A 21,528-nucleotide genomic window follows, 5' to 3' on the forward strand; every position below is an offset into this window, starting at 1 on the left:
GCGCTTTCCTGCCCAAAGCTGCTTACAATGCCTCCCAGGGTAGAACTCTTCCCCTAGTCCCCAGATGCCACGTGACTGTGTGGTACAGCATGATACCCAGACCCTTTCTCAACCTGAAGGAGCCTGCAGAGTTGGTTAGCAGGGCCTTCTCCTGGGAAGGGCCCTGGAGAGGCTCCAGGCTTCGGTGGGTCCACGTCTGATGAAGATGCCAACACAAGTCATCCAGAGGAGGGAGGCAGTCTCGGGAAGAACAGGGGGCCCCTCAGGGGATAGAGAGGAAGAGGAGGTCCTGTCCCTTTAAGAGGGACAATCAGGGCTTTCCTGGTGGCGCAGTGGTTGAGAGTCCGCCTAACGAGGCAGGGGACACGGGTTCGTGCCCCAGTCCAGGAAGATCCCTCCATGCCGCGGAGCGGCTGGGCCTGTGAGCCATGGCCGCTGAGCCTGCGCGTCCGGAGCCTGTGCTCCGCAACGGGAGAGGCCACAACAGTGAGAAGCCCGCGTACCACCAAAAAAAAAAAAAAAAAAGAGGGACAATCACAAGCTCCAAGTTGTGTGACCTGAGACTCTAGGGAGACTAGCAAAGGAGGGCAGTGAATTCTGGGTCTCAGGGTTTGGTGGCTTTAGGGGAGACGGTCTCCTGTCCTGTGTCTCAGGGCTTTTCCCTCTTTTCCCGGCATTCAACACGCAGCGCATCTGGCTCATTCTTCTTAGGATCTCTTCCCTCCGCCCCCATGACTGCCCTGCTTCTCTGGCTACCCCTCACCTGGACCACTGCAGTAGGCTGCTCTTCGTGCCCCCCTGCCAACCCCATCCTGCCCTCGGCCCTGATCCCAGGCTACTCTTCCTGGCACCCCACACCCTGCCCTCCCCATCGCTCCAAAGACTTCAGAGCTGACTCCAAACTCCCACCTTGATATTCCGATTCCTCTATAACCGTGCCTCAACCTTCCTTTCCAAAGGTCTCTGGCTTTTCCATTCTGGATCCCTTACTCTGACTATTTGGGGATATTCCCTGCAGGCCCTCTCCCCTCTTTTCCATCCCGCATCTCCTCCGAGAGAGTCTTTGCTGTGACGGTGCTACACCGTCTGTCCAAGTCCCATCTTTGCTGTCAAGTCTGATGCTAATCAGGACGGGGCCACCTGATTCCTCCCCCTCCCCCACCCCTGCCAACGGGTGTGTCAAGTGCACTTACTGGCTGTATTACTCCAGGGTGGAGGACGAGGGCAGGGAGACCCACTGGAAGCTAATGCTGGGGACTGGAGCCATCGTTCTAGAATATCCTGGGCTGATGAGCCAGGCCCTCCCTGACACTCAGATGGGCCCAGGTTAGCCACACAGCCAGGCCCTGGCTACATCCACATTCCTCTAGCACCCTCTGCCATCCACCTGCACCTGAGAGCACCCCCTACTGGTTGGGAGTTACCCCTGAAGAAAACACCATTACTGTATTAGAGATTTTAAACAAAATGTATTTTCTGCAAAAAGTCAGCCATCCTACAGTTGCATTCATGTTTCCATAATAACACATTTCGCAACACCTCACATTCACCAGGCGCTGTCCTCCCTAGATTGCAGTAGCCCTTCATCGCCATGGCTCTCATAGGCATGCTCATCACCCCTGGGGAGTTGGGCAGGAGAAAGACCCACTGCCCGCAGCTTACAGGAGAGGGAACTGGGGCTCATGATGGGAACCAAGTGGCTCAAGGCCTTGCTTTAAAAAAAGAGATCACCAATATTCAAAATAACTCCCCAACCAGCCACAATTCAAATAATAGACTAAATATTACGTAAGACATAGTACATTTTGCATCAGGAAACAGAAAGCACTCTATTTGAAAATTCAGGTCAATTTAGTCCAGGATAGAGACAGGAAGCCTGGGGGAGAAGAATCATTTCTCAGCCTCTGGCTTGGTCTTAGTGTGGCCGAAAGAGTCCAAGTCTTCAGGGTGTGAGGTTTCTGACCCAGGTGTTTCATGTAATTCCAGACCCATTTCTCCTTGGGTTGGCACCGATGTCCTTGGCCAGTTTGGTTCTGAAGCTGTGGATGAAGGTGGGCTGGCAGGGTTAGGTGAAATGTTGGAGGGTTTTATCCAAGGGATGACTCATTAGGGATGACCAGGCCCACCTGCTACAGGTGAGGGGCTGCCCTGGGACAGGAAGTCAGAGGGGTGTGGAAAGGAGAGGCCCTCTGGGGGTAGTTGCTGTTCTTGCCGCGCCCTGGGAGAAGCTGGCCTGGCATCCAGCAAAGCAACCACCCAAGTGTGAGCTGGTACCCATTCAGCAAGGAGGGTGTGGGATGTTACCGGCCCTCTCTGGGCCTGTCCCTGATGTAATAATAGGAGGCTTTGGATTACATAGTCTGGTTGGATCTTATCCCCTGAGTAGGACATCTCAAATTAGTCTATGTCTGTCTTGTGGGGCAGAACTTAGGATGGGGGGGATGGAAGAAAGGGAAGGGGTGAGATGAGGTGGGGGGCTGGAGGGGAGCAGGGTTTTTCTAGCTACAGGACAGCTGCCTGCGGACACTGGCTACTGGTGATTCCATAGCTCTTCAGCCTCTGCAAGGGGATCTGCTTATGCTTAAATGTGAAACAGCAGTTGAACAGGTCGTGGAGTGCATCTAGAAATAAAGTCACAGAGAAAAAGCATCTGAGATGTCAGGCTTTTCTCAGCTTGAACGCAGCAGGGGAAGGAAAGCTAAGAGGTAGAAGTGTGTCTTCTCCACGCAGGTCCAGTGTTCCTGCTGGCCGCCCCGAGAGGGGGTGGGACCAGGAACATGTGGCTCAAAATTTTGAGGTTGATTCTGCATGGTGGGGACACATCTTTGCTGACTGAGGGAGGCCAGTGTGACATGTCCTGGATATGGCCCCCCAACCTGCAGGGTTTGAGGCGATCATCTGGGGTCAAAGAAAAGGCCCTGGATTTTCAGTAGAGTTTAGGCTTTATTCTGGCTGTGCGGTGTCCTGGAGGCGGGAGGGGCAGGTAGGATGCCTGCTGTCCCCAACCTGGGCTTCTGCCTTCTGTCTCCAAAATTAGATGTTAAAACTCCAAGGACCCCAGGTGCTCTGAGAGTCTCCGAAGTGGGTCACTTTGGCTTAGGCCTTCCTAGAAGATGAGAAACAGAGGGAAGGAGAGAGAGGAAGGGAAGGGGGAGAAAGATTGAATTTCCTTGGCTGAGTGAGCACCTGGGTGCTGCTGGCAGCAGCTGTGAGCAGCAGACACAGAGGCGCTGTGGACACCTTCCTGTTGGAGGGGGAAGATGTGAGCTTCAGCCTAAGAGCTGTTGGTTTCTGGGTTTATCTCAGCCTCTTGGCAGCTCTGGCTGCCCCGCCTGCCTTTGTAGAGAGGCAGAGAGGATGGGGGCCCCCAGAGGGATCATTGCCTGGCCAGGGTACAGTCAAGTCAAGATGAATCTACTAAGATTCTGAATCCTTACCATGTATACTGAATCTACTAAGCTGGAGGCTGGGTTGCCGAAGAGTTTTCCAGGAAATGCAAGGCAAAAGCTGTGGCCTGTAGCAGGGTAGGCACCGTGTCCCTCCAGCCGCCCAGACCACAGAGATGAAGACAGAACACAGATGTGCTGGCACTCACCCTAGTAAGTGATCCGAGGAGCTGCTTTCTCCAAAATGAAAAAGAAACCATAGAAAAGAACTCCTATGCTAAGGACTTTCCCCTATTACATATTTAGTCCTGACAAGGTAAGCGCTATTATTATCATGCCCATTTACAGATGGGGACACCGAGGGGCAGAGAGATTAAATAACTTGCCCAACGTCTCATGAGGAGTGAGGGGTGACACTGGGAGAAAAAGCCAGTCTGTTTACATATAATCACCAAGAGAGTTTCATGTAGGTGATGTCTTTTTCCAAGGCAAGTTTTAGGTGGAAGTCTCATACTGGAGACAAATTAAAGCCAGCTTCTGCTGACCAGGCTCCTCGCATCACATCTAGGTACTCCCTTCTGCTACTCAGTCCCAGAGGGATACGGTTTGAAAACCACTGATTTGTCTAAGCCCTTTGTTTTCAGGAAGGATCATTGATAGGACGGGGTGGGGAACAGAGCAATGAAGTGGGCTCTTTGTTCCTGAACCTGGCTCCCTCCTGCAAGGGGTCTGAGCTAGGAGCTTGGGGTGGGGTGGGGGGAGTGCCAATGAGCACGGTGGCAAGGAGGGGACAGCTTGGACTATGATAGAATGCCTGGCAAGGCCCTTGGCCTGAGTGTTCCTATCCCCATGCTCATTCTTGGCTCCCAGACTTTGCTTACTTTTTGCACCTACTTGGATTATTCTCCTGTCCACTTTCCATCCTTGCAAGTTTTTCTACTCTAGCAAAACAAGCCCAATGATAGTAAAAGAAATGAAATAAAGAGCTATGTTTTGTGAAATAGAAAAGGATATATAGATAAAGGGCTAAAGAAGCTCAAATTTTGTTCTTTGACAAGCCTACAAAGAAGCTGAAACTCTCCTGAACTGACCATGAAAAAAGGAAAAAAGGCACCAGTAGGGAACATCACTACAGAGCCTGCAGACACCAAGAAGAAAATAAGAACTTTAATTTAGAAGAAGTGGACGGATTTCTTAAAATCTAACTTACCAGATTGCAAGAAAAAAAATTTTTTAAATCCTCAAACTATTTAAAAATTTGAGTCAGTAATGGAAAATCTTCCCACAAAACATCCTCCAGTCTCCAGAAGCTTTAACAGCTCTTCCTCCAAGCATTCCAAGAACAAATAATTCTGATCTTACACAATCGCTTCCAGGGAATATCAAAAGTGTTCACTCTTCGACTCATTTTATAAGTTTTTGACATAAAAACTTCTCAGGAACCACAAAAGAAAAGATTTCAAGCTTGTCCCTGCAGACACACATGCCATTCTTTTGTGGATCACATCAATGAGATTGCAGGTCTTCTGGCTTTGGGTTGGGTATGGACATGGGGGAACCCTGCAGGATGTTGGAAAGAGGGAGTAGTTAGGGTGAAGTACTGATTTTTCTGTTGCCTTCTTATACCTCTGCCTGAATGCAGCCCATAACGAATGGTTTTCACTTCCTTTCCAGGTGGCCCTCTCCATGACTCTCTCCGTCCAGTTTTGGGGAACCACACTCTGTCCTTGCTCCTTCGGGTCCAAGGGTGGTCACCATGCTGTCACTAGCCTCAGAGTACCAAAGCAGCCCTATGGTTTCTCCACACCCAGCCCACATCTTGGTAAATAGCATTTTTATTAAACCCTCCTCAAATCATTCCAATTTCAATGTCATCTATTTCTTCCTCACTGACATAGGTTTAGGTACCAGAAGTGGCTTCTGGTAATAGACCTTCTAAATGGGATTCTGGAATTGGGTTGCTCATATATTTTAGGAGTATAATAATGGCAGCTGCTGGCATCATGATTACTTAAATTATCACCAATAGTAGGATGGCAGACTGTGTTGTATCAAGCCCTCCAGGTGATTCTTAATGGGCACTAAAATTTGAGAACCGTGGGATTCCAGCATATCCCGTGGCCATCTCTGATCTGTAGTGAATAGCCACCAGAGAGCTCTTAAGGACGCTGCCCTCCTCTCACGGCCCCATCAAAGCATGCCTTGGTAAAGGAAGTGTCCTCTGGCCTTGCCCGGGAGTGCAGTTAGGGATGGCTAGGCAGCTTGCACATAATAGATCCTTTTCAATAGACCCACTTCCCTGAGCCTTTAGACACCTTCCTAATGTCCCAGGGGAGTTCTGGCGTTTCAACTTCATCAACTGCAGGCCTGTTTTAAAGCCTAGATTCCAATCAGCCAATCTAGCTAAGTATTCATCATCCCCAAGTACTTGTGCTAGTGCATTGAATCCTGAATTCTGGATAAGCACATTCATGCCAATGAATTTAACCAACTGAGTCTTGTACGTTATTATCCTCTTACAATCCAGTCCTACCCATGCACCCCAAACTCTTCTCCAAATTGAGTGAGTGGGGGGACATTCAAACACTTCCAGCTGAAGGGACTCCTGTCTGTCCTTCCCTCTGCTTCAGGACCTATTATCTTGTAAGAAAATATGTTTAGGAGCCTGGGGTCTGGAGTCAACCAGACATGGATTTAAGTCCTGTATTTGCCATTTACTGGTTATATGATTTGGAGCAAATTGCTTACCTCTCTGAGCCTCTAAGGGGAACTGATTGCTAATTATTACCTCATTGTGATGTTCTGAGAACCTAATAAGATAATGAGTGCATGCAAAGTGCTCAGTCCTGTCCCAATAATTTCGATTTTGAAAAAACTTTATGTTCATTGAAGTATAGTTAATTTACAATGTTGTGTTAGTTTCTGGTATATAGCAAAGTGATTCAGTTTTATATATATATATGTTATTTTTCATATTCTTTCCCGTTACGGTTTATTACAGGATATTGAATATAATTCCTTGTGCTGTACAGTAGGACCTTGTTTATTTATTTTACATATAGTAGTTTGTATCTGCTAATCCCAAACTCCTAATTTATCCTTCCCCCAACCCCTTTCCCCTTTAGTAACAATGTTTGTTTTCTATGTCTGAGTCTGTTTCTGTTATGTAAATAAGTTCATTTGTATCATATTTTAGATTCTACGTATAAGTGATATCATATGGTATTTGTCTTTCTCTTTCTGACTTACTTCACTTAGTATAATCTCTAGGCTCGTCCATGTTGCTGCAAATGGCATTATTTCATTGTTTTTTATGGCTGAGTAAAATATATATATATAAATATATATATATATATATATATATATATATATATATATATATATAAAGGAGGAAGAGAGCAAGCAAATCAATAAAGAAATCTACCAATGATAATAAACTCTAAATACTAAACTAACTTAAACATAAAACCAGAAACAAATTAGATGCAGAAAGCAAACCCCAAGTCTACAGTTGCTCCCAAAGTCCACCGCCTCAATTTTGGGGTGATTCGTTGTCTATTCATGTATTCCACAGATGCAGGGTACATCAAGTTGATTGTGGAGCTTTAACCCGCTGCTCCTGAGGCTGCTGGGAGAGATTTCCCTTTCTCTCCTTCGCTCGCACAGCTCCCGGGGCTCAGCTTTGGATCTGGCCCCGCCTCTGCGTGTAGGTCGCCTGAGGGCAACTGATCTTCGCTGAGACAGGACGGGGTTAAAGTAGCAGCTGATTAGGGGGCTCTGGCTCACTCAGGCCGGGGGTAGGGAGGGGCATGGAGTGCGGGGCGAGCCTGCGGCGGCAGAGGCCAGCATGACGTTGCACCAGACTGAGGCGCGCCGTGCGTTCTCCCGGGGAAGTTGTCCCTGGATCCCGGGACCCTGGCAGTGGCGGGCTGCACAGGCTCCCCGGAAGGGAGGTGTGGATAGTGACCTGTGCTCGCACACAGGCTTCTTGGTGGCGGCAGCAGCAGCCTTAGCGTCTCATGCTCGTCTCCGGGGTCCGCGCTGATAGCCGTGGCTTGCGCCCGTCTCTGGAGCTCGTTTAGGCGGTGCTCTGAATCCCCTCTCCTCGCGCTCTCCAAGACAATGATCTCTTGCCTCTTCGGCATCTCCAGACTTTTCCCGGACTCCCTCCCGGCAAGCTGTGGCGCACTAGTCCCTGCAGGCTGTGTTCACGCAGCCAACCCCAGTCCTCTCCCGGCGCTCTGACTGAAGCCCGAGCCTCAGCTCCCAGCCCCGCCCGCCCCGGCGGGTGAGCAGACAAGCCTCTCGGGTTGGTGAGTGCCGGTCGGCACCGATCCTCTGTGCGGGAATCTCTCCGCTTTGCCCTCTGCACCCCTGTGGCTGCGCTGTCCTCCGCGGACCCGAAGCCTCCGCCACCAGCAGTCTCCGCCCACGAAGGGGCTTCTAGTGTGTGGAAACTTTTCCTCTTTCACAGCTCCCTCCCACTGGTGCAGGTCCCGTCCCTATTCTTTGTCTCTGTTTTTTCTTTTTTCTTTTGCCCTACCCAGGTACGTGGGGAGTTTCTTGCCTTTTGGGAGGTCTGAGGTCTTCTGCCAGCATTCAGTAGGTGTTCTGTAGGAGGTGTTCCACGTGTAGATGTATTTCTGATGTATCTGTGGGGAGGAAGGTGATCTCCACGTCTTACTCTTCCGCCATCTTGAAGGTCGTATATATATACACACACACCCCACATCTTCTTTATCTCTTCATCTGTTGATGGACATTTATGTTGCTTCCGTATCTTTGCTATTGTAAGTAGTGCTGCTTATGAGCATTGGGGTACATGTATCTTTTCGAATTGGAGTTTCTTTCCAGACATATGCCCAGGAGTGGGATTGCTGGATCATATGGCAACTGTATTTTTAGATTTTTAAGGAATCTCCATACTGTTCTCCATAGTGGCTTTTCTCCACACCCTCCTCAGTATTTGTTATTTGTAGACTTTTAAACTATGGCCGTTCTCACCAGTGTGAGGTGATACCTCACTGTGGTTTTGATTTGCATTTCTCTGATAATTAGCGCTGTTGAGCATCTTTTCATGTGCCTATTGGCCACCTGGATAACCTATCTGGAGAAATGTCTATTTAGGTCTTCCACCCATCGTTTTCTTTTGTTTTTTTTTTTGAGCTCTATCCCTTGATCTGTATTCTGAGGTTGCACTATTTTACAAGAATGTTTATTTCAGGGCTTCCCTGGTGGCGCAGTGGTTGGGAGTCCGCCTGCCGATGCAGGGGATACGGGTTCGTGCCCCGGTCCGGGAGGATGCCACATGCCGCGGAAAAAAAAAGAAAGAAAGAAAGAAAAAAAAAGAATGTTTATTTCAAATAGGATAAAAAGAAACACCCAGAGAGCTGAAGGAGTGTGAATGCCTGATTACAGTCTTCTTTGGATAAAACAGAAACTTTGCTTCTGTGGTATGTGTGTTTAGGCAGATTAAATTCATGTTTGATTACAAACCCCAGGGTAGAAGGAAAATATATATGTTCTTGAAGACTAGGAGTTCCCAGTGGGAGGAAGAGAAAAAAAAAAATCATTCGCTAATACCCTGAGGGCTGCCGTCTCTAGGAAAGTCTAAATAGATCTCATCATGGTACCCCTGTGCTCAGAGACCCTCTGTGGATGGCTCCCCATCTCCCCAGAATATCCATGCTCCCTAGCATGGCACTCACGACCCTCCTATCTGAATCCAAAATATTTTCTCTTCCTCCTTCTCCTCTTGTACCCTCTCCTAAGTCACATAGCAGAGGGCTTAGTCCCAACACCTTCTGAGCTTTGCTGCCTGAGGGCCTTCATCCCTCCCCTTCTTTACCTGTTGGAAAATGCTAATCAATCTTTAAAGCCCAATTGAAATGGCTAAATGCCCTCTAAGCCCTTTCCTAGCACCTTGCTTCTGCCCCCTTCCACCCCCCCGCCCCCCCACGCGGGCCTCTCACTGCTGTGGCCTCTCCCGTTGAGTTGCGGAGCACAGGCTCCAGATGCGCAGGCTCAGCGGCCATGGCTCACGGGCCCAGCCCCTCCGCAGCATGTGGGATCCTCCCGGACTGGGGCACGAACCCGTGTCCCCCGCATCGGCAGGTGGACTCTCAACCACTGCGCCACCAGGGAAGCCCAGCCCTGGACATTCTTAATGCCTTACCATCTAAGATCCTAACAGTGGAGTTAATTTCACTCTGCAATGTTGTGGTTTTCAGAGGTGTGTTTACCTGCTGATGTCTATTCTCCAGGAATAACTTACTGGGAAGCCTGATATATACCCGATGAAAACTACAACTGCTCAAGGAAGCAGAGCTGGGGAACCCTGTACTCAAGACTTCTCTGTCCAACTTCTTTCACTGTTTAAGCCTCTAAGGAATATTGAGACAGTGCAACGTTTCCATTTTATAGAACAGGTATCTGGCTGCTGGGGTGACTAATGAAAAGAGGAGGGAGACACGCTAGCTGGCATTCTCTGCCCCTCAGACTGGGTCTCTGCAGAGAAAGGCAAGCCTGCAGAGAGAGAGAGAATATTTCCATGTGACGGTGGAGGAGGGAAGTCCATCCACCACTACTGAACACCGTGCAAGACCACTTGCCTCACTTCTTCCTTCACATCACCTTCTTTCTTATCTCTGTCTTTGCTTATAATATCCCATCCATTACAACATTCATCTTTCCATCTGGCCCATACAGGAATTATGTGAGGTCTGGCTTACATTGGGTCTGGCTTCACAGATTTCATAGGGAACCAAACTTGCTCTGAAATGGATGGCTGATGACCTTCCAGCTCAAGCCCTCCTACTTCTACTCTAGAAAACAGATTCATCTTTCTGGTCACGCTCTGGACCAGCATATAGTAAAAAATGAATACTTACCAATGATTCAAGGAGGCTAAAAAGACATAAGGGTTCTCCTCTGTGGGAAGATTATCATGTAATTGATTTTCCAAGCCAGACAGGGGTGAGGCAGAATTGTCCTGGGCAAACTGAGGTGTGCAGTCTCCCTACCCACTGGGGTCTTAGCATTTTGCCTGTTGTTGCATTGCTAATTCAGGTGTTTATAGTTTTTAGTTTCTGCTGTCCTGTCTTTGGGGGAGACTCCCAGGATGAATGCCTGAGGCTGCCCCTTCCCACGACTAAATAAAAAATGCAGGCAGAAAAAGCTTTGTATTTGGCACACCCTGGTGCAGTGGCCAAAGAGACGGAAGTTCTTCTGTCCACAGGCGAGTGGACCCAAATTTGATTCGGTAACAGATTTTCCTCCTAATTCAATGTAATCCCAATTAAAATCCGAGCCAGAATTTTGTGGAGATTGATAAGCTGATTCCTTTTAAAGGAGACATAAGAAACCAAAAATAGTTAAGACAACTTTTAAAGAAGAACGAAGTTGCAGGACTTACACTCCCAGATGATAACAGTTTTTAGAAAGCAGTAGTCATTATGACATGGTGCCATTGTTCCAAGAGTGGATGATATGCCAGGGAACAGATTAAAGAGTGCAGAAATAGAACCATACATTGATATTGGATAGAACCTAAGTTTGCACTGTGGACTAGTTAAGAAAAAGTACTCTTTTGAATAACTGATGCTGAACCAATTGGATATTTATATGGAAAAATAAAATCTTGATCGCTAACTTTCAGCATACCCGAAAATCAAGTTAAGGTGGATTGTAGTTCTAAATGTGAACAACAGAAAATAACGCTTTTTGAAGATAATGTAAGAGAATAACTTTGTGACATCTGGTTAAAAAAAGTTTTCTTTAACAGAAAACAAAAGCACTAACCATAAAGGAACATATTGATAAATGGACTATTTTAAAATTAGGAAGCTGTATTTCCTGTTAGGAAGGTCAACAAGACGGGGGTTCCCCATCCTAGCCTCTCCCTATCCACATACACAATGCAAAGCCTGAAACTAACTCTAGCCACTGAGATGTCTTTGCCATTCCCCAATCCCTCTGGACTTTTCCTTATTTGAGGCCTTTGCTCTAAGTATCTCCCTCCTTGGATGCTCTTAACCCCACCTCTCTCTGGTAAATCAGCAAAGGCCTATCTTGGGCCAACTATCCTCTGGCCTCTGCCCAGTGATACTCATTAGTGCATGATGAGGAAGTCCTGATGGGGGTGCTGAGTCTCTTTTACCACCGTAATGGCACCCTCAACAGTGCCAGCATTGCACCAAGCACACAGTGGCACTCAGTAGAAGATGCTGAATTGAAATACATTTCTCTCCCAAGAGATATATACAGAGAAGCTCCAACTCAATGGGGTTAAAAACTAGGCTCTGATCTACATACTCGCTGAAGAGTGAGACAGAAATTTCTCTTAGGCCAATTAATTACATTTGAACCTGTTGCCTAAAGGAACTTGGATGATCTGACCAAGCTTCCAGAAGAGCCTGGAGTGAGTATGGATTCCTTCTCATGGGCTTCATTTGTCTATGGGGTAAAGGGTCCTTTGGATTAGATGGCATATTTATCTGACTCATTTGGAAGTATAGAACTCAGATAGAATGTTTGGCTGACAGTGCCCGGGCATGGTCCACTCACATCACAGCTTCCTGGGGACACCAGCTGTTGGTGATTCTTGTGTAGCTGTCCAGCTTCTTGAAGGGGATCTTCTTACTGATCACAATAAAGCAGCAAGTGATTGGGATGGAAACTGAATCTGAAAAACATTTTGCAAAGCATCAGAGAGTTATAATGTATTGTCAGCCTGCATTTGTAAGAGAAGAAGGAGAAGGTAGAAGACAAAGCAAATACACAAGTTCTAACTAAGACCTACCATTCCCTAGTTCAGAGCTTTAGTCCAGATCCCATAGATAAAATGTTATCTGTGAGTCAGTTTCCTCTGCTGAACTATGGGGCCCCTCATTGTTGACTGCAGATGGCAAAATCTTGAGTAACAAGATTATTCCTTGTAGCGTGATTCAGAGGGTCTACAGATCCAAAACCTCTGACCCTGGGTAGATAAGTTCTAAGACCTTGCTTCCCAGCTATTTGTCCCCATGGGCTTAGAGCCAACCTAAGTCACATGCTGAGATGCCTCTGGGTCCTTATCCTCCTTACACAGCCACCCTTCTGGGAGCTACCCTGGACTGTAATCCAACATTTGAAACCTCCAGCAAGAGTTTCTTCCTCTCTACTACTGCCCGAAATGTCCTTCGTACCCACGATGAGAAATGGTTCTTCCTTCTGTGCCACATCTCCAAACAAGGTGAGGATTGTTGAGATAGCAGCTGCATTTCATGTCCCAAAGCTGGTGTCGAGAAAGATCGTGGAGCCTGGCTCCAGTGGCCTGGGCTTCTAGTTCTGGTTCTGCCTCTGACCAGTTGTGACATGCCAGCTCTTTTTAATTCCCCTCTGGATTTCATTCTCTCCATCTTTTTAATGTAGGCTATGCAGCAAGCATGGGATGACTCATGCCAGGTGTTAGTACCTGGGGTAGTTAAAATGTTAAGGCTTAAGAAGAGAGGAGGCTTACTTGGCTGAGCCAGCACCTGGGTGCTGAAGGCAGCTGCTGTGAGTAGCAGACACAGAAGTGCTGCAGAGACCTTCATACCGGAGGGTGAGCACGGGAGCTTCAGCCTGAGAACTGGAGGTTTCTGAGTTGGTCTCAGCTTCTCTGCAACTCTGGCTCCTCTGGCTGATCTGCCTGCCTTTTATAGGGAGCAGAGCACATGGGCAGGGTCATGTTTAAGGAAGGATAAAATAGGCCCCTAAATGTGGTGAGTAGGTACCAGATCCTGGTGGTGATTTCCAAACACCGAGAAAAGGAAGTCGTGCAGTTTCCATCATTTGTTTAGATGGTGGAGCAGTGGTGGAAGGGTATGTGGTTATGCCCAGTAAAGTGTAGGAAGTGACCTTATTGGCCTATGAAGGGCTCTGATTTCTTTGAAATGGAACATGATCTGTTGGAAAGGAAGAGTAGAAGCTGAGTTCCTAACAGAGTGAAGAGAACCAAGTGCCTGACCCTCCCCATGTCCCAGGAGGTCTGGGATGGGGCCCTAAGGCTTTGCCTGGTCTCTTTATCAGATTCGTGTCCCTGCCATCCTAAATCAGTCAGGCTCCTTTAGAACCTCATACAGGTAGCTTGATAGAGCCTTAGCAGAATGATAGAATCCAGGAATCTTCAAGTCTTAATGCCCTGGAATGTTCTGTTGTGGAGCCTAAGAACTGGGCGGCAAATACCGATCTTTTAGGGTGGTGATTTCCAAATATTTTATCTAGACACTAAAGTTTCTTTCCAAGTGAAATGATATGCGGAAGCCCAATATATCATGCAGATTCGGGTAGAATGGGTCTGTTTGAAAAGGGTCTTTTGCTTTTGGTGTCAAATCTTTTGCCCATTAAAAAAATTTTTTTTTCTTACAGTTGACTTTAAGAAGTTCTTTGTATATTCTGCATTCAAGTCCTTTACCAGATATGTGCATTGCAAATATTTTCTCCACAGGCTGTAGCTTATATTCTTAATAATGGCTTTCATAGAGCAGAAGTTTTAAATTTTAATAAAGTCCAATTTATCAATTTTTTTTCTTTCATGGATGTTGCTTTTGGTATTATAGCTAAAATCTCATCATCAAACCCAAGTTTGCATATCACCTTTTCAATGAATATTTCCAGATTTTCCACAAATCATTCAATATTCTCCAATAATCTTGAATGTTAAAGACTCCACAGGAGTCCATATATAAAGGCACCATAATTAATTAAAGAATTTCAGTTGGGAATTATATAATTTCCATTTTTTCACAATCATAAACAATAATTTTGAGAAAACTGATGTAATATTATCATTAATGTCTCCATTCAATTCCATAGCTAAGGGATTAATCAATCAAAATGTGTGGATAGAGATACATCAGAAATACATGTACACGTGGAGCACCTCCTGCAGAACACCTGCTGAACGCTGGCAGGAGACCTCAGACCTCCCAAAAGGCAAGAAACCCCCCACGTACCTGGGTAGGGCAAAAGAAAAAAGAAAAAACAGAGACAAAAGGATAGGGACGGGACCTGCATGAGTGGGAGGGAGCTGTGAAGGAGGAAAGGTTTCCACACACTAGCAGCCCCTTCGCGGGCGGAGACTGCAGGTGGCGGAGGGGGGAAGCTTCGGAGCCGCGGAGGAGAGCGCTGCCACAGGGGTGCGGAGGGCAAAGCGGGGAGATTCCCGCACAGAGGATCGGTGCCGACCAGCACTCACCAGACCAGAGGCTTGTCTGCTCACCCGCCGGGGCGGGTGGGGCTGTGAGCTGAGGCTCGGGCTTCGGTTGGTCGGAGCGCCAGGAGAGGACTGGGGTTGGCGCCGTGAACACAGCCTGCAGGGGGTTAGTGCACCACAGCTAGCCGGGAGGGAGTCTGGGAAAAAGTCTGGCCTAAGACACAAGAGATCATTGTCTTGGGGTACGCGAGGAGAGGGGATTCACAGCACCACCTAAATGAGCTGCAGAGATGGGCGTGAGCCGCGGCTATCAGCGTGAACCCCAGAGACGGGCATGGGACCCTAAGGCTGCTGCTGCCACCACCAAGAAGCCTGTGTGCGAGCACAGGTCACTCTCCACAGCCCCCTTCATGGGAGCCTGTGCAGCCCGCCCCTGCCAGGGTCCCGGGATCCAGCGACAACTTCCCCGGGAGAATGCACGGCGCGCCTCAGGCTGGTGCAACGTCATGCTGGCCTCTGCCGCCGCAGGCTTGCCCTGCATCGGTGCCCCTCCCTACCCCCGGCCTGAGTGAGCCAGAGCCCCCTAATCAGCTGCTACTTTAACTCCGTCCTGTCTGGACAGGGAACAGATGCCCTCAAGCGACCTACACGCAGAGGCAGGTCCAAATCCAAAGCTGAACCCTGGGAGCTGTGCGAACGAAGAAGAGAAAGGGAAATCTCTACCGGCAGCCTCAGGAGCAGTGGATTAAAGCTCCACAATCAACTTGATGTACCCTGCATCTGTGGAGTACCTGAATAGACAAGGAATCACCCCAAAATTGAGCTGGTAGACTTTGGGAGCAACTGTAGACTTGGGGTTTGCTGTATACGACTGACTATTTTCTGATTTTTATGTTTATCTTAGTATAGTTTTTAGTGCTTGTTATCAGTGGTGGATTTCTTTATTGGTTGGGTTACTATCTTCTTTTTTTAAATTGCTTTTTAAAATATTTTAATTTAATAATTAAAAAAATTTTTTTTTCTAATAAATTTTTTTCCCCTTTCATTCCTTTTTTTCTGCCTTTTATTCTGAGCTGTGTGGATGACAGGGTCTTGGTGCTCCAGCTGGGTGTCAGGCCTGAGCCTCAGAGGTGGGAGAGCCAAGTTCAGGACATTGAACCACCAGAGACCTCCCAGCCCCACGTAATATCAACTGGTGAGAGATATCCCAGAGACCTCCATCTCAAAGCTAAGACCCAGCTCCACTCAATGACCAGCAAGGTACAGTGCTGGAACACCCCATGCCAAACAACTAGCAAGACAGGAACACAACACCACCCATTAGCAGAGTCGCTGACCAAAATCAGAATAACATCACACACACCCCAAAACACACCACAGGACTTGGTCCTGCCCACCGAAAGACAAGATCCAGCCTCATCCAACAGAACACAGGCACTAGACCCCTCCACTAGGAAGGCTACACAACCCACTGAACCAACCTTAGCCACTAGGGGCAGACACCAAAAACAAAGGGAACTACAAACCTGCAGCCTTCAAAAAGGAGACCCCAAACACAGCAAGTTAAGCAAAATGAGAAGACAGAGAAGCACACAGCAGATGAAGCAGCAAAGTAAAAACCCACCAGACCAAATAAATGAAGAGGAAATAGGCAGTCTACCTGAAAAAGAATTCAGAGGAATGATAGTAAAGATGATCCAAAATCTTGGAAATAGAATGGAGAAAATACAAGAAACGTTTAACAAGGACCTAGAAGAACTAAAGAGCAAACAAACAATGATGAACAACACCATAAGTGAAATTAAAAATTCTCTACAAGGAATCAATAGCAGAATAACAGAGGCAGAAGAATGGATAAGTGATCTCGAAGATAAAATAGTGGAAATAACTACCACAGAGTGGAATAAAGAAAAAAGAATGAAAAGAATTGAGGACCATCTCAGAGACTTCTGGGACAACATTAAACACACCAACATTCAAATTATAGGGGTCCCAGAAAAAGAAGAGAAAAAGAAAGGGACTGAGAAAATATTTGAAGAGATTATAGTTGAAAACTTCCCTAATATAGGAAAGGAAACAATCAAGTCCAGGAAAGGCAGAGAGTCCCATACAGCACAAATTCAAGGAGAAACGTACCAAGACACATATTAAGCAAACTATCAAACATTAAATAGAAAGAAAAAATATTAAAAGCAGCAAGGGGAAAACAACAAATAACACACAAGGGAATCCCCATAAGGTTAATGGCTGACCTTTCAGCAGAAACTCTGCAATCCAGAAGGAAGTGGCAGGACATACTTAAAGTGATGAAAGGGGGAAAACTACAACCAAAATTACTCTACCCAGCAAGGATCTCATTCAGACTCGACAGAGAAATTAAAAGCTTTACAGACAAGCAAAAACTGAGAGAGTTCAGCACCACAAAACCAGCTTTACAACAAATGCTAAAGGAACTTCTCTAGGAAAGAAACACAAGAGAAGGAAAAGACCTACAATAACAAACCCAAAACAATTAAGAAAATGGTAATAGGAACATACATATTGATAACTACTTTAAATGTAAATGGATTAAGTGCTCCCACCAAAAGACATAGACTGGCTGAATGGATACAGAAACAAGACCTGTATATATGCTGTCTACAAGAGACCCACTTCAGACCTAGGGGCACACACAGAGTGAAAGTGAGGGATGCAAATGGAAATCAGAAGAAAGCTGGAGTACCAATTCTCATATCAGACAAAATAGACTTTAAAATAAAGACTATTACAAGAGACAAAGAAGGACACTACATAACGATCAAGGGATCAATCCAAGAAGTTAGAACAATGGTAAATATTGATGCACCCAACATAGGAGCACCTCAATACATAATGCAAATGCTAACAGCTATAAAAGGGGAAATCGACAGTAACACAATCATAGTAGGGGACTTTAACACCCCACTTTCACCAATGGACAGGTCATCCAAAATGAAAATAAATAAGGAAGCACAAGCTTTAAATGATACATTAAACAACATGGAATTAACTGATATTTATAGGACATTCCATCCAAAAACAACAGAGTACACTTTCTTCTCAAGTACTAATGGAAAATTTTCTATGATAGATCATATCTTGGATCACAAATCAAGCCTTGGTAAATTTAAGAATATTGAAATCATGTCAAGTGTCTTTTCCAACCACAACACTGTGAGACTACATATCAATTACAGGAAAAAAACTGTAAAAGATACAAACACATGGAGGATAAACAGTGCACTACTGAATAACCAAGAGATCACTGAAGAAATCAAAGAGAAAATAAAAAAATATCTAGAAACAAATGACAATGAAAACACAATGACCCAAAACTGATGGGATGCAGCAAAGGCAGTTCTAACAAGGAATTTTATAGCAATACAATCCTAACCCAAGAAACATCTCAAATAAACAACCTAACCTTATACCTAAAGCAATTTGAGAAAGAAGAACAAAGAAACCCCCAAAGTTAGCAGAAGGAAAGAAATCATAAAGATCAGATCCAAAATAAATGGAAAAGAAATGAAGGAAACAATCACAAAGATCAATAAAACTAAAAGCTGGTTCTTTGAAAAGATAAACGAATTTGATAGACCATTAGCCAGCCTCATCAAGAAAAAAATGAAGAAGACTGAAATCAATAGAATTAGAAATGAAAAAGAAGTAACAACTGACAGTGCAGAAATGCAAAGGATCATGAGAGATTACTACAAGCAACTAGATGCCAATAAAATGGACAGGAAGGAATGGACAAATTCTTTGGAAAGCACAACCTCCTGAGACTGAACCAGGAAGAAATAGAAAATATAAACAGAACAATCACAAGCACTGAAACTGAAACTGTGATTAAAAACTTCCAACAAACAAAAGCCCAGGACCAGATGGCTTCACAGGCGAATTTGATCACACATTTAGAGAAGAGCTAACACCTATCCTTCTCAAACTCTTCCAAAATATAGCAGAGGGAGGAACACTCCCAAACTCACTCTACGAAGCCACCATCACCCTGATACCAAAACCAGACAAAGATGTCACAAAAAAGAGAAAACTACAGGCCAATATCACTGATGAACATAGGTGTAAAAATCCTCAACAAGATACTAGGAAACAGAATCCAACAGCACATTAAAAGGATCATACACCATGATCAAGTGGGGTTTATCCCAGGAATGCAAGGACTCTTCAATATATGCACATTAATCAATGTGATAAACCATATTAACAAACTGAAGGAGAAAAAACCATATGATCATCTCAATAGATGCAGAAAAAGCTTTCGACAAAATTCAACACTGATTTATGATAAAAACCCTCCAGAAATTAGGCATAGAGGGAACTTACGTCAACATAATAAAGGCCATATATGATGAACCCACAGCCAATATCATTCTCAATGGTGAAATACTGAAACCATTTCCACTAAGATCGGCAAGAAGACAAGGTTGCCCACTCTCACCACTATTATTCAACATAATTTTGGAAGGTTTAGTCACAGCAATCAGAGAAGAAAAAGAAATAAAATGAATCCAAATCAGAAGAGAGGAAGTAAAACTATCATTGTTTGCAGATGACATGATACTATACGTAGAGAATCCTAAAGGTGCTACGAGAAAACTACTAGAGGTAATCAATGAATTTGATAAAGTAGCAAGATACAAAATTAATGCAAAGAAATCTCTTGCATTGCTTTATACTAATGATGAAAAATCTGAAAGAAAAATTAAGGAAACACTCCCATTTACCATTACAACACAAAGAATAAAATATCTAGGAATAAATCTACCTAAGGAGACAAAAGACCTGTATGCAGAAAACTATAAGACACTGATGAAAGAAATTAAAGATGGTACAAATAGATGGAGAGATATACCATGTTCTTGGATTGGAATATTGGAATAATCAACATTGTGAAAATGACTATACTACCCAAAGCAATCTACAGATTCAATGCAATCCCTGTCAAACTACCAATGGCATTTTTCACAGAACTAGAAGAAAAAATTTCACAATTTGTATGGAAACACTAAAGACCCCGAATAGCCAAAGCAATCTTGAGAAAGCAAAATGGAGCTGGAGGAATCAGAGTCCCTGACTTCAGACTATACTACAAAGCTACAGTAATCAAGACAGTATGGTACTGGCACAAAAACAGAAATATAGATCAATGGAACAGGATAGAAAGCCCAGAGATAAACCCACGCACATATGGTCACCCTATCTTTGATAAAGGAGGCAAGGATATACAGTGGAGAAAAGACAGCCTCTTCAATAAGTGGTGCTGGGAAAACTGGACAGCTACATGTAAAAGAATGAAATTAGAACACTCCCTAACACCATACGCAAAAATTAACTCAAAATGGATTAAAGACCTAAATGTAAGAGCAGACACTATGAAACTTTTAGAGGAAAACATAAACAGAACACTCTATGACATAAATCACAGGAAGATCCTTTTGACCCACCTCCTAGAGAAATGGAGATAAAAACAAAACTAAACAAATGGGACCTAATGAAACTTAACAGATTTTGCACAGCAAAGGGAACCATAAACAAGATGAAAAGACAGCTCTCAGACTGGGAGAAAATATTTGGAAACGAAGCAACTGACAAAGGATTAATCTCCAAAATATACAAGCAACTCACGCAACTTAATATCAAAAAAACAAACAACCCCATCCGAAAATGGTCAGCAGAACTAAATAGACATTTCTCCAAAGAAGATATACAGATTGCCAACAAACACATGAAAGGATGCTCAACATCACTAATCATTAGAGAAATGAAAATCAAAACTACAATGAGGGGCTTCCCTGGTGGCACCGTTGTTGGGGGTCCACCTGCCAATGCAGGGGACACAGGTTCGTACCCCAGTCCGGGAAGATCCCATATGCCGCGGAGCGGCTAGGCCTGTGAGCCATGGCCACTGAGCCTGCGTGTCCGGACCCTGTGCTCTGCAATGGGAAAGGCCACATGAGTGAGAGGCCCGCGTACAGCAAAAAAAACAAAAACAAAAAAACAAAACTACAATGAGGTATTACCTCACACTGTCAGAATGGCCATCATCAAAAAATCTACAAACAGGGGCTTCCCTGGTGGCTCAGTGGTTGAGAGTCCGCCTGCCGATGCAGGGGACACGGGTTCGTGCCCTGGTCCAGGAAGATCCCACATGCCGCGGAGTGACTAGGCCCGTGAGCCATGGCCGCTGAGCCTGCGTGTCTGGAGCCTGTGCTCCGCAACGGGAGAGGCCACAACAGTGAGAAGCCCATGTACCAAAAAAAAAAAAAAAAAAATCTACAAACAGTAAATGCGGGAGAGGGTGTGGAGAAAAGGAAACCCTCCTGCAATGTTGGTGGGAATGTAAATTGATACAGCCACTATGGAGAACAGTATGGAGGTTCCTTAAAAAACTAAAAATAGAACTACCATATGACCCAGCAATCCCACTTCTGGGCATATACCCTGAGAAAACCATAGTTCAACAAGAGTCACGTACCACAATGTTCATTGCAGCTCTATTTACAATAGCCAGGACATGGAAGCAACCCAAGTGTCCATTGACAGATAAATGGATAAAGAAGATTTGGCATTTATATACAATGGAATATTACTCAGCCATAAAAAGAAACGAAATTGAGTTATTTGTAGTGAGGTGGATGGACCTAGAGTCTGTCATACAGAGTGAAGTAAGTCAGAAAGAGAAAAATAAATACTGTATGCTAACACATATATATGGTATCTAAAAAAAATATTTATGAAGAACCTAGGGGCAGGACAGGAATAAAGACACTAACGTAGAGAATGGACTTGAGGATATGGGGTGGGGGAAGGGTAAGCTGGGACAAAGTGAGAGAGTGGCATGGACTTATATATAGTATGAAATGTAAAATAGATAGCTAGTGGGAAGCAGCCGCATAGCAGAAGGATATCAGCTCACTGCTTTGTGAC

At 45.2% G+C, this 21,528-nt stretch overlaps 1 pseudogene; it reads right to left on the bottom strand.

Moving 5' to 3' along the window:
• Positions 1-1,841: 1,841 nt before the first annotated feature.
• Positions 1,842-13,166, bottom strand: LOC132414245 (C-C motif chemokine 8-like; annotated as a pseudogene).
• Between the last annotated feature and the right edge of the window lie 8,362 nt (positions 13,167-21,528).

Source organism: Delphinus delphis, chromosome 19 (assembly GCF_949987515.2).
Source record: "Delphinus delphis chromosome 19, mDelDel1.2, whole genome shotgun sequence".
Classification (NCBI taxonomy): Eukaryota; Metazoa; Chordata; class Mammalia; order Artiodactyla; family Delphinidae; genus Delphinus; species Delphinus delphis.